Source organism: Hyperoodon ampullatus, assembly GCF_949752795.1.
Source record: "Hyperoodon ampullatus genome assembly, chromosome: 4".
Taxonomy (NCBI): domain Eukaryota; kingdom Metazoa; phylum Chordata; class Mammalia; order Artiodactyla; family Ziphiidae; genus Hyperoodon; species Hyperoodon ampullatus.
The window spans coordinates 174,101,136-174,115,318 of NC_136917.1; positions in this window are offsets into that span (position 1 = coordinate 174,101,136).

The following is a 14,183-nucleotide window of genomic DNA, read 5'->3' on the forward strand; positions in this document are numbered from 1 at the left end:
CTGGGCCCTCGAGGCATGTATCGGGGGTAGTTAAGCTGGGGAAGCGCTGTAGGACGGTCCCTGCTCCAAGCCGGGCCCCATGCTTGTCCTGCCTCCCCCTGGTCACTGCTGGAACTCAGCCTCCAGTCTCCCTCCCACATCCTCCAGTTTTAAAGCAAATAATTGTACAACAGATAATGTAAGTGCAGTGATGTCACCATTTCAGTCCTATTTCGCCCAGTATTTGATCAGGAGCTGCGGTTTCCCCGGATGCATCTCCCCCGGCCCCCGCCCCGCCCCATCCTTATTCTAGTTGCCTCAGGACCAAGTACTTCTCTCCCGTTGTTGTCCTAAACCTCCGGATCCTACTCTTTCCTGGAACCGGTGGAGGGGGGAAGGGAGAAATGCATCCATCCCCCAGGAGGCCTCGGAGGAGGCCAGCGTTTCCAGGAAGCAGCACAGAATCCAGCACAAAAACTCCCCCAGCGAGGCTGGGGTAGAGGTCGTGGGAGTGGGCTTCAGGGAGGTTCTGGCACTGGGCTTGGGGTTGAGGCCGCAGGCCATTCCGGTTGGAGCAGGGGCTCAGCTGTGGTACAGACGCCGGAGGGCACGGCCAGGCAGGCCTCAGGGATTTCACGGGTGCTGCTAAGCCTGGTGGATTTTGGTCCGTGGCCAGAGCCATGCTGGCCGCCCAGATGCTGTGGCAAGGGTTTTCCTCTCCGTCTGAGCATTTTCTAGCTGCGGGTCGCCATTAAACAATGAGGACGACCTCATGTGCATCACTAGGTCCCCTTTGTCCTTGTTCCCTGCCGAGCCTGGCATTCGGGCTCTGGGAGGTGTTGGAGATTGGCCCTGGGGACGGTGGAGCTGGTGGTGGGGACAGTAGGGGTGAGGGACGTGAAACGCTTTCTCTAGGAAAAGGAGCAGAGAGTGTAAATAGGTGCCATGGGGGATCCCGGAAGCCCATTTCCCAATCCTGGGTCCCCGTTTCACACTGAGGCCCCCGAGGCCTCACCTGGAAAGGCTCGGGCCGGTCCCAGGAAGGGGATGCCAGGCAGGTCCTGCACAGTGTGGATTCATCCTGTGGCCCCCGGGGTGCTGCCCACGTGCTCACCACGAAGCTCTCAGCATCCCCCCACCCCGATGCGGCTTCAGACTCCACCCTCCTCGCAGAGCTGGTGGCCAGAGCCTTGTCCAGCACGTGAATCCAAAATGCGTCTTTCCCCAAACAGAAAATGTCATTTCAAAATTATATGCTAAGGACAAAAACTCATTCATGTATGGAGAAGCCTTCTAAGTGGTGCTGTGTGGCCGAGTCCATCAATGAAGGTCCCAGATCACAAGTGACATGGGTCATAAAGCACAAGTGCCCTTCACAGCGTCACATCTCATCCCCTCACACCCAGACCCACTTCTTCAGTCAGAAACGGCCCTGCACAGAGCTGGGCCTGCGGCCCTGGGTTCCTCAGCCCCTCATCTCAGCTGGATTCCTGAGGCTTTGGGGCCAGAGTTTCAAGGGAGACCCTGGAGTCCCTGTGAGCCCCGGGTTGACCTCCTGAATCTTCAGGAGAATAGGAAAGTGTTTGTTGACCTTGAAGCAAGGTCAGGGTGGACTGCTCAGGTGATGTAGAGGAGATCAGGGTCCTTCCTGAAGGAAAAGGGATCAGCAAAGGACCTGCTGTCAGCTCAGTGTCTGAGGAAGGACTCAGAGAAACAAGGGAAGGCCAGCGTCTCCACATCCAGGTGGCCTGGGCTCAGAATCCTCTTTTGGTAAATTTAAAGGCAAGATCAATAGTCACAACAATTAATATAATTTTTTTTTTTTTTTTTTTTTTTTTTTTTTGCGGTACACGGGCCTCTCTCTGTTGTGGCCTCTCCCGTTGCGGAGCACAGGCTCCGGACGCGCAGGCTCAGCGGCCATGGCTCACGGGCCCAGCCGCTCAGCGGCATGTGGGATCCTCCCGGACCGGGGCACGAACCCGTGTCCCCTGCATCAGCAGGCAGACTCTCAACCACTGTGCCACCAGGGAAGCCCCAATTAATATAATCTTAATAAGGATGATTGGGACAAAACAATCATTTTCACAAGTTAATGCCGGCGGTGTCTCAGTTGTAGCTGTGAAAAAAATGGGGGTGTGTCGGTGAGGCTCTTTAGCTTAATGTGGAGTAAAAATACCTAAGTGACATCAGGTGACTTTGCACAAGCAGAGGTTCAGAGTGAGGGAGGAGCTGGTGACGGCCACTCATCCTCCATCTGACACGTGTTTATCGAGTGTCCCCTAGGGAGGCCTGCAGAGCCGGGGGACCGGAGGGCTGTGCCCTTGCTGTGCAGAAACTTGGCTCCTAGAATCTCTGGCCCCCAGCTGTGCACACTGGTTCATGGTCTTGTATTCTGTCCCGAGGTCAAACTTTTATAAAAGTTGGTGATATCTCCCCCAAAAAACAGTCCAAAGGGAGGTGCAAGATGACACCACCGGGTCCTCGCTAGGGTCCGAGTGGAACGCATGGAGGTGGCGGGGCCCCTGCACAGCTGCTGCACCTGCCTGTCACTCATGCCCCTCACGGCTACCCTCTGCCACCTTACTATCTCCTTCTGGATGTTCTCACTCAAGACTACCTACTCCAAAGGCCACGCTTTTCAGAATTTGTTCTCAAATGAATCAGGGGAAATTCAGCTGCATTAGGCCACAATTTAGACAGTGAAACTGCCCCTTTTAGAAGAACCTTATGTCTTCACGGCAGCCATGCTGAGGACCTGCCCTGCTAAGGGGAACCCGGCCCTGCTCAGCTTCCTACTAGGGGCCTGGATTCTGGAAGATTCTTCCCTGAAGGAGTCTCAAGGTGTCTCCTCCTTCTGGGGCTCTGTGCCCTCCCTGAGCGCTGGGACGTGCTGTGTGTGTGTGTGTGTGTGTGTGTGTGTGTGTGTGCGCGCGCGCGTGCGCGTGTGCACAGCTGCATCCTCCCTGCCCGGGGTAGAGCCCGCCAGGCCGTCGATGGGTGAATTCATAAGTTTTCCCTTCTGAATATGAGCCCAGAGCTCAGAGTAACTTCTAGGGTTGTGTATGGTGCGTGAGAGGTGGCTGAATTGAAAGCGTTTTCAGGATCCATGGAGGCAGCTTTTGGTGACCTTGTGGGTCTCAATGGTCCTCGAGGGTGCAGCCTCTGGCAGCCGGTGTCCACCCGTCCCGTTCCCGGCTCGTGAGCAGAGGCCAAGCCACACCTCCTGTCATGGGCCACGCCCACAAAGAGGACAGGCCATGGTGGCCCACGTGGGCCGGTGCAGCAACATCAGAGCATTCACGCCAAGCGGGGCCAGTGTCCCTCACCCAGAGGAGGCCTCGGACGCCAGTGACCAAGAGGAGTGTGCAGAAAAATCACAGAAAGCGAAAAGGAAACAAACCGACTTGAATTCAAACACTCTTCTATGAATTAACCTCATATTATTACAGGGTTTGATTCATTTTGTAACATGTTAATCATTTTGTTTTCCAGAATTCCGAAGCCATGATTTGATGCAGGCGAAGCAGGTCCAGAGCTGGTGCTCATCCTCAGAGCCCCAGAGAAGGACCCCGGTTCTCCATGGGCACCGGCCGGCCAGCCACCTGTCTGTCTGTCCACCCAGAGAGATGCAGGGAGAGAAAGGAGGGAAGGAAGGAGGAAGAGAGAGAGAGTCACCGGAGTGACAGCCCACTCCTCCTCTGTTGCTCAGCTTCATCCAGACCCCCTTTATCATACAAACTTCATCCTCAGCACTGGAAAATTACCAGTGTCACATTTCAAAGCTCTGCTTTAAACCTATTGTTTTCGTCCTACTTTTGGGTGGTCAGTGGTGAAATCATCATTACACCTGCCCCCAACCTCCCACAGAGATGCTCACAATCACCCTCCTTCAGATACCCACCGCAGGCCGCTGAGCCCCCTCTGTGGAGGTGCCACCCAGTGGGTGCCTTCCTCAGGCCAAATGTGCACCTCTAGACCCGCTCAACAAGCAGGTGTTTGCTGAGTGGCCACCAAAAAATGGAAACCTGGAATTAGGCCTTCATGGTGACAATGACGATTGCTAGAAATAGAGCTGCCCTCAAGCTTCATCGGGGAAGACACTGCACCTTTGAGACTCGGATCCAATGCAGACATTGCCGTCCTCCCCTAGAAGGAACTCTGGCTAGACACTGCACCAGCCAGAAGGAGCACTGCAGAGGAGCACCGGCCCGACACCCGTGGAATTCCGCACATGCACTTCTAACCAGGATCCATCAAGACAGAAAGTGTACATTTTGACTCTGTGTGTTTTACCTAATCATTTTTGTTGGATTTACTATGAGATAGATGACTGTGTCTTACAGTCCTCTGGATTAATTGTTAACATGATTTAAAGATTAAAGGACAATTGCCTACATCCTATGCACATAGCAATTAACCGGCTTTTGCTTGTATGCATTTTCAAGTGTTTTTTAGTTTATGGAATATGTTTATTATGAAATTTTAGAAATGAATATGTGAATGCGTGCCTCTTAACACACTATCATGGCTGACTTGTCAAAACAGGACGTGAGTTTTACGTGAAGCCAACAGAACAGGAGCCTCATCCAGCAAATCTCCTTAGTTGGTTTCATCTAAAAAATAAAACAGCCCTGGAGCCTATCACCTGTGAGATGTAGGCAGGAATAAAGACCTTGACAATGTGTAATATATTAGCTTTTATGCTTCAGAAATATTTCTATTAATTTGAAAGAAATTCCAGGCAAGTTGCATCAGGATAGGTGAATATATTTGAAGGATATACACATAAATATCACAAGTAATCAACTGAGTCATTCCAGAGAAAACAAGTTAAGATGGTCAACGATAAGGGTCTCATCTGACAAACGTACATTACATTTTTCTCACAGTTTATCACGTTTTGCCTTGGACCAGGAGAGGCGGGGTCTCTGCTCCAGGGTTGCCATTGCACCACTGCCCATGACTTTACAGCCTACCCATCCGGGTAGTGGGCAGATGCAGGCAGAAGATGAGAACCTCAGGGAAGGTGGTCAGCCTAGGACCAAGGAGACGGTAGAAGCAGGAGCAGAAGTGAAACCAGGAAGGCGATGGACCTAGAGCATCACAGGGGCATCTGGAAGGTGGCCTCAGCAGCGGAAGAGTCATGTTGGTCCCAGGAGATGGGACGGTATGGCTCCAGGGATACACAGGGGTCAGGAGAGTCCATCCTTTCACCTATAAAACAAACTGAGTGTGCTGAGATGCAAGCACAGTTATCACAGTGTCTGTTATCATGAGCATTACAAATAAAACCAAACCAGCTTCCTGTTAATGGACACAGCACTCAGCTCTCTCAGGCTCCTGACAAACTTTTTCCTTGTATCAACTACTAACGGTGTCTTTCGCCGTTGAGCTTTCAGAAACAGGATGCTTTATTTCAATGCATTCCCCTAATGAAGATACTTGAGTATTGGTCCATGATAAAAAAAGAATACAATATAACTATACAAAACACAACTTACTAGGGCCAAGTTACAAGTGGAGCCATCAAGACTTGACCGTGATGGAGAATTCAGAGAGGCCTGTACCCTGGTTGGAGATGCTGTCAGCCAGGGGCAGAGTGGGAGCAGAGATGCCCGAGAAGATCCCCACTGTGACCTTGCACAGAGCCACTGACCCCTCTCCCCTATGTCAAGTCAGTCTATCCCTTCTAGAGCCTCCCGTGGTGGCAGAAGCAGGAACTGGCAGGATTGACCCCGCCCAGGGGGCAGACGCCCTCAGAGACCCTCCACCCAACCCGATTCTGCTGGAAGGATGCTGTGTCATCACCGCCCCCAACACAAGTGTGAGTGGCCTGGGCTCCATCATGGTCCTGAGTCAGCCAGGCTTCCAGAGGGGAAGGGCTGATCTGTACGTCTGTGTAGGTTCAGGTGGCCTCAGAGCTGCTCCTCACTGCCCATCAGTGGCATCCAGTTGGATGCTGTGTCTCTAACCCAGGGCTCTTCACACCTGGGCTCTGTCAACTTTATGTACTCAGCAACTCTCAAAATTTGAATGCCTTCTCTTAAGGGTTTAACAGAGAAAAGTGGCTGATAACAGGGGATTATGCATTTCCAGATAATCCAAGGTTAATTTTATGCAACAGAAAATTATTAAAGTATCAACCACTTCAGAGGAATGTGATAGCTCCCAGGTGAGCCTAAGAGAAGCCCGTACTGAGTGACATTATGATCGGGATTTTCTGTTGTTCATGGGATGTTGGACACACCTGAAGTCAACAGTTTCTGTGAAAATTTTTATGACTTGTGTGAATTCCCCGGGGGCATCAAATTTGAGTGAAATAATCCAGCACGTCCAGCATGTGGACAGAATCCTGCCTTCTCTAGTGGTGCTGAGGTCTGAATGGGAGCCACGTTCCTGAGAACGGGGTCCAAGTGCCTCTGAGCACCAGCACCATTGCTGGGCACCACTCTCTTCCCAGGGCACAAAGCCAGTGAGGCCTGGGGACGCAAACAGATAAAACTTTCTGGAAGTAATTCAGGACACCCAAGGCATATTTACCTCTCAACTTCACACCTCGAATGTGAGGTTGAAATACTTGACCAGAACTCCACGGTCTGAGCAGCTTCACTCACTAAGATGACCACTGAAGTTCTACATATATGACCAAGCTCTAAATGTCTAACCACTGGGGAAGACTTTTATACACTTTGGTAGAGTTATATGGTGAACATTTTTTGAGCAATAAGGATGTGTAATGATTTTATAAAATGCTTGTATGACATAAACCTAAATGCAAAAACAGTTTGAAAACATAAATGCAATACTATTCCAATTAGAAAAAATATGGGACAAATGTATATAAAAGGAAACTATTAATGCTGATCTCTGGATGTGAGAATAAAAGGTATATTTTTACCTTATACTGCTCCAGCTTTTTTTCGAAATCACATTCAAAATAATAGAGAGATAGGTATCCCTATACTTATATACTTATAGGTATAGAAATAAATATAGAGATATAGATACAGGTATAGATGATATAGACAGCTATAAATATAGGTATGGATATAGATGATCTATAGCTGATGGATGTAATCTTAATAGATGCTCTCCTAGGACAGGCTATGGGCACCTTCCTCCCTCCCCACCGTCCTCCAAGTGTGAAGACCAGGGGGGGCTCCTGCGGAGCATCTTCATGGCTGGGCTGTCACCTGCTGCACCTCCTCCAATCAGGAAACCCCCTGCAACCAGAGGTGGAGACCCCACCCTGTCATCCTCCCCTGGGGTGGGAGGCAGCCTACATCTCAAGACCCATCCATCCGTGCATCTACATGGCCAGCATTGCCTTCTAACACACTCCAGGAGCTAGCTGAAGGGACACGAATCTCCCTGAATAGGACACCACAAAACCAACAGGGAGACCATTTCCGTTGCTTCCTGATGACCTTTAAGACACATGAGCAAAACCCACTTTCAACTCCTGACTAACATTTTGGAAAAGTCAGGCCGGGTGTTTTTCATGGGAGGACACGGCCGGGTTCGGTCTCCCGAGCTGGGGGCATGGCTCCCAGCTTTTCAAAGCATTTGTCCCCAGTGGTGGAAGGACAGATCTTTCCAATTTTTTTTCTCCCGTTCTTTTGAACTTGCATGATAAAATGATCCCTTCTGCTGTTTTTATGTATTTTAATTAATGTCATTTCATTTGTACTTGTACCCTCAGGCTGTTTTAGCAATAAATTATAATTTTACAAATTGGGGTAAAAGTTCTCCTTCACAGTATGTATTTGGAAAGAGAATATTTTATTTCAATAGAGTTATTCAATTTTTGAGAATCCAAAGTCTCTCAAATACGTCAACCCTCAACATTAGTCCGTGGTGTCAAGCAAGCCTCCGGAGGTGCTGTGAAACTCACAGGCGTTCAGGGTATCTGCGTGGCCTCCAGCTCGTTTGGATGGAGCGTTGCCCCGACCCAGACCCCCACCCTGGGTGCTAACATCCCCCTTCCAGCTCTGACAGGAAGCCCAGCCCTCAGGGGACTCACAGCCCCCTGCCCCTGTCTACAGCGGGAGCAGCGCTTCCTCACTTCACACTTTGCCCCCGGCTGGCTTCTCTCAGATAACCTGAGTGTGATGCTGTGGGCGCTGATAACCAGAGGAAGCCAGGGCTTTCCCAAAATAGGACTGACTTCAGAGCCCTCACCCAGAGCCTCCCTTTAGGCGAAATCCAGCCCCAGGGTGGGTAATCTCTCTCCTCACTTAACCCATCAAGGCCTGTTGAGAAGCTGAGACCACGTGTTCCAGTAATTCTGCTGAAGATGTCGGAGGAGAAATAGGTTTTGCTTGTAATGAGGAAGCCAAGGACTCTGAAATTCTACCTGTGCTAGCCAGTCCCGGGGGTCTGGTTGGTGTCTGGTTGGGGAAGTCGGCCGTCAGCTCTGCCCAGCCCTGGGAAGGGGAACCGGGACAGGGTGGGTCTGAGCCAGCCCCTCTGTCCTCACAGACTTCGCTTCAGGGTTGTCACTTCATGTCCACGTTGGCCTGCTGGCAAGGCCTTGGGTGGCTTCCCAGAGACCAAAGCCACCAGGGCACATCTGACTGTTGCTGCCTTTAGGAAGGTGTTTCCTCCTCAGAGCATCTGCAGATTCTGAGGATCTGAAGCTGGGGGCTCCACCTCTTGTCTGTAGAGCAAAAATAACAGATCGTCACCAGGTTCACCCTCATCCTCCAAACTCAAAAATCCAACATCTCTCAAAAGTGTCACTTTATCAATGGAGATTCCACTGAATTTTCTCATTCCTGGTGAGAGAATGAAGTATTTTGGTGAGAATTAAATGCAAAATTCCCTTGATTAGCCAATGCTGTTTCTAAAAGCCATTCAGGAACCCCCTTCACTCAGCTTCTTTCCTTCCAAACTTCCAAACAGAATCCAAGCAAACTGAGTTTTTTATCCTGCTGAAGAGTCTCCTTTATAAACTGGGGTGTGAATAAGAGCGGTGACAGTTCTCACAGGACCAGCCACTTTGGTCGCCTCTGAGCACACTTCAGCACATCTTTACCCCCACAAGTTCTATGAACGGAATGTTGTTTTTGACTCACACACACAGGATAGACTCTTTCTTTTCACTCTCTCAGCCTATATCATTTTTTTTTCTTTCATCCTTCAGTAACTTTGAGATCAATCTCTCACATCCATTTATAACAGAGTAAATTGGAAAAGTTAACCTCCTGACTTATGGCTATTTTTATAGTGTGGAGAGATGAGCTAAATAATTGTAATAATTTTTAAAAACGTGTACTTGGTCTTTTCTGATTGCGTGGGGCAGAGGGGAGGGCAGACATGGTGAGCAGCCTGATGTCATATCAACACCTCTGACAGCAAGAGAGTGTAACAAATATTTCCTACAGTGGTTCCTTCCTGCTAAGGATGACCTTTTTGAATAAAGTTGTGTGGCTAGAAAGCCCTTCCTGAGAAATAAACAATAAATGGTGCATTTCAGGAGGTGAAGAAAAGAAAATCCAATTTATAAACATAGAGCTTTCTGAGTCAGGGGAACAGAAATGAGGTGGGCAGTCACGGGGTCACTGGGGACCCAGCCTCTTCCCTAGACATATTCTTTTAGACCTTCTTACTAAGTGAAAAGCTCACTACATATAATCAACTCTGTCTTCCACTAAAAAAGACCAATCCAATCAATTTCCTGTGCAGGTTAGTGGGGTGGGGGGAGTAGAATAGAGGTGTGGAGTGGAGAGGGTCCAGAACACTGGCCTAAGAGGCAAATCTGGGTTAGATCCCAGGAACAAATCTGTAAACATCTCTAATTTGGCATGTGGGAGATCTTCCCAGACAAGATTGGAGGCCCAGAAGTTACCAATGAAAAGAAAGACACAATTACCTCTGAGAAAGTAATTAAAAGCTTTTGTATAGCACAAGTCACCCTATATGCATTCAGTGGTGGTTTTGGTCAGGATGAGCCAGATGATGCTGCAGTAACCAGCACCACCCACATCTCAGGGATTTTAAGAAACAAAGACTGATTTCTTGCTCATGGTACCTGCCCACCTGAAGTCTTTGGGGGTGTCACCACCTAGAACATCACACAGCAAGGGAAGTAAAGAGGCAACCCATTCATTCTTTCTTTAAGGCTTCTTAAAGACTATGTCAAAGTGATGGAGTTGACTCTTGCTCAAACTTCATTGGCTAAACAAATCCTATGCCTGCCTGGCTCAAAGAGGATGGAAACAGAACCTCCTACCATGAGCTCAAAAGGAGAGTGAGAAATATTGGCAAATAGGAGTGCAGGCCAAACACTCTGCCTATCTGATCCCCACATTTTGGTTTGTTTTCCATCCTACACACAATATTTCCAACCTCAATTCCTTCATGTCATTGAGCTGAAAGGTGAGGGTGACTGCAGGTGAATGGCAGCCTCTGTATCAGCCATGAGAACTGTGATCTAGAGAGACAAGTCTCCCCCTCATCCCACACACATGGTGGACACACCCAGTGTACAGTGATGGGACAGGGAGAGGATAGTGACCATAAACATTCCATTTGAAAGGGGAGAATGGGAGACATATGGTCAATACTCCTAACATCTAAGGGATTAAAAACCTCTCCTAGACTGATATGTTGGGAGCTTTCTACCTGGGGGTGCAGGGTTCCCTTGACTAGCCTCTGATTCTGCTCCTGAGTTGTAGCTTCCAACATATTTTCTTCCTTTTCTCCGTGTGAATCTTGGCTCCATTCCTTGGAGGATTTTTCCTTCTCTATTTCCCTCCTTGCCCACATCTGGGACTTCACATTCTGGGAAGCTGTGCACCTGCTCAACCCCCTTGTTTCCCATCCACAGGGGTCTGAGGGTTGACGTAAGTCTCAGTCATCTCAGATAGTGGTTCTTTTGAGGGTTGAAGTGTCTCACTGACCTGGGTGGTCTCCCACGCACCTGGTTCAGATTCCAGTCAGTTCCAGGTACCAAGAGCCACACTAGGGGTTTCTGTCTAGACACAGTTGTCACCTTTGCTTTCTCTGCTTTGTGCCTCTGCCCTGAGGACACTCTGGGTGCCTAAAGAATGAAACCTTGGTGAAGGGCCTCCGCTTTACTCGTTTCTCTATTTCCACCACTTTTTCCAGCTCTAAGTATTGACTGGCTGCCACACCCACAGTTGTCCCACTACTCTGAAATCCCTTAATCCATTCAGAACTTTCCAGAATGTGCCTAATGGCCATATTCTAGATTTTATCCTTGCCACAAAGCTAAATCGCAGCATGCTTGATGGCTCCAAACCTTTCTTTTTTTAATTTATTTTTAAAAAATTTTTATTGAAGTATAGTTGGTTTACAATGTTGTGTTAGTTTCAGATGTACAGTAGATTCAGTTATACATGTATATATAAATATATATATTCTTTTTTACATTCTCTTCCATTATAGGTTATTACAAGATATTGAGTATAGTGTCCTCTGCCATACATAAGTAGGTCCTGGTTGTTTATCTATTTTATATAGAGTAGTGTGTGTATTTTAATCCCAAATTCCTAATTTATCCCTCTCCCTCCCTCCCTTTTGGTAACCATAAGTTTGTTTTCTATGTCTGTAAGTCTATTTCTGTTTTTCAAATAAGTTCATTTGTATCCTTTTTTTTAAGATTCCACATATAAGCCATATCATATGACATTTGTCTTTGTCTGGCTTATCTCACTATGACAGTCTCTAGGTCCATCCATGTTGCTGCAAATGGCATTATTTCATTCATTTTTATGGCTGAGTAATAGTCCACTGTATATATGTGTCACATCTCCTTTATCCATTCTTCTCTTGATGGGCACTTGGGTTGTTTCCATGTTTTGGCTATTGTAAATAGTGCTGCCAAGAACACTGGGGTGCATGTATATTTTCAAATTATGTTTTTCTCCAGATATATACCCAGAAGTGGGATTGCTGGGTCATATGGTAGCTCTATTTTTAGTTTTTTTAAGGAAATTTCTTAACTGTAATCTCCAAGACTTTCTTAGTTGTATGTCTATGTTGTATAATCTCCTTAACATGCTGTTGAATTGTTTCCTAGGATTTTACTGGGGATTTTTGCATTGATGTGTATGAGGGATATTGTTCTACAGCTCTCTTTTCTTGAAGTGTCTGCATCTGGCTTTGTTATTAGTGTTATGCTGGCCTCATGTAATGCACCTGGAAGTGTTTCCTCTTCAATGTTTGGGAAGACTTTGTACAGAATTGGTCTTAGTTCTTCTTTATATGTTCTTCTTTAAATTCACAGTGAAGTCAGTGGTCCTGAAATTTTCTTTGTTGAGAGTTTTTACACTAATTCAATCCCTTTGCTAATTATAGGTCTGTTCAGACATTCTATTTCTTCATAATTCAGTTTTGGTTCTTTGATTCAGGTTGGTTGTGTGCTTCTGAAATTGACCCATTTTATCTAGGTTATCTAGTTTATTTGAGTACAAATTGTCCATTGTATTATTTTATCATCTTTTTTATTCCTGTAACTTTGGTTGTAATGTCTCTTCTTCAGCTTCAGATTTCAGGTATTTGAATCTTCTCTGTTTTTTCCTTAGTCAGTCCAGCTAAAGATTGGGTAGTTTTGTTACTGTTTTGGAAGCACCACCTCTTGCTTTTGATGATTTTATCTGAAGTTTTTCTAGTCTCTATTTGTTTATGTCTGCTCTAATCTTTATTCATCAATTTCCTTTTATCCCTGCCTACAAATGGTCCAGTTCTTCTCTGATCATCTCTTTCTTTCAGTAATCTCCAAATATAGATGAAGGCAACCAATATACAGGAAAATATTCTGGTTTTCTGTCTTGTTCCCTTATAAGTTACGTGACTGTGATTATCTCACAAATTTCCACAGGCAACTGTTTTCCAAACATTTTACCACCATAAGAGGATCATCCTCTTTCCAGACATTGATTAATAATTGCATAGTCATGAGATGCTAGTCAGTCTTCAAGTCAGTGAGGTGTCTGTGTCTATACCTATTTCCTTTCTGTCTCCCTCCTTCTTTTCCTCCTTCCCTCCCTTCTTTCCTTCCTTCCTTCCTTTCTCCCTTCTTTTCTTTCTTTTCCTTCCTTCCTCCCTCGCTGCCTCCCTTCTTTCTTTTTCTTTCTTTTCTTTCTTTCTTTCTTTCTTTCTTTCTTTCTTTCATTCTTTCTTTCTCTCTTTCTTTCTTTCTTTCTCTTTCCTTCTTTCTTTCTTTCATTTGTAGCAGGTCAATTCTACATCCTGCATCTGTCAGGATGAACTAGGGTAATGCACTAAAGCAACAGTACCATCTTAGGTCATTGTTCGTGGGCTGGATGGCCCTCTCCTCCATGTGATCACCACTCAAGGACTGAGGCCCTTGGAGGCGTCATCATCTAGAATGTTGGTGTTTCCCTGGCAGAGACTGTGGCAAGTAGCATCCGTGACCTTCAAGTCTTCAGGCTAAAAGTCAAGCTCCTCACATATGATCACATTTCATTGGCTAAAGTTAAGTCACAATGACAGGGTCAACTTCAATCAAGAAGGGGGTACAATCTGACCGCATGTCCAGAGAGGAGGCACTGGAATATGGCCAACCTAAAATGGCCACAAAGCCAGCTAGCAGACGTGGGGACTGGCTGCAAGCAGAGGACAGATAGAGCATTACCCACAACTTTAAAGGGTGAAAAACCCTTCTTAGAAATAAAAAAGGGATAAGCAACCAACAGAAAAATTGGCAAAGAAAATAAAATGTGATTCACAAAGAAGCAAGCACACTTGTGAAAAGGTGCCCAGACTCCCCATGAGTTAAAGCAACAGTGAAGCAATGCTCTGTGACTATTTTCTTGGCAAGATGGAGAAAACAATCCAGAAAACACCTAGTACTGGCAGGACATGGAGAAAAGGATGTCCATTATTACAGCTTTTGGAAAGAGTTCTGGTCACATCCAATCGCTTTAGAAACATGTACAGATCTTCCTCAACTTACAGTGGGTTTATGTCCAACAAACCCACTGTAAGTAGAATATACCCTTAGTCACAAATGCATCTAATACACCTAACCTATAAAACACCACAGCTTAGTCCAGCCTACAGTAAATGTGCTCGGAACAATTACCTTAGCCTACGCTTGGGCAAGATCATCTAACTTTTTTTTTATAGTAAGTGTGGATTATCTCATGTCATTATTGAATACAGCACTGAAAGTGAAAAACAGAATGGTTGTCCGTGTAGGGGTCGTTCGCCCT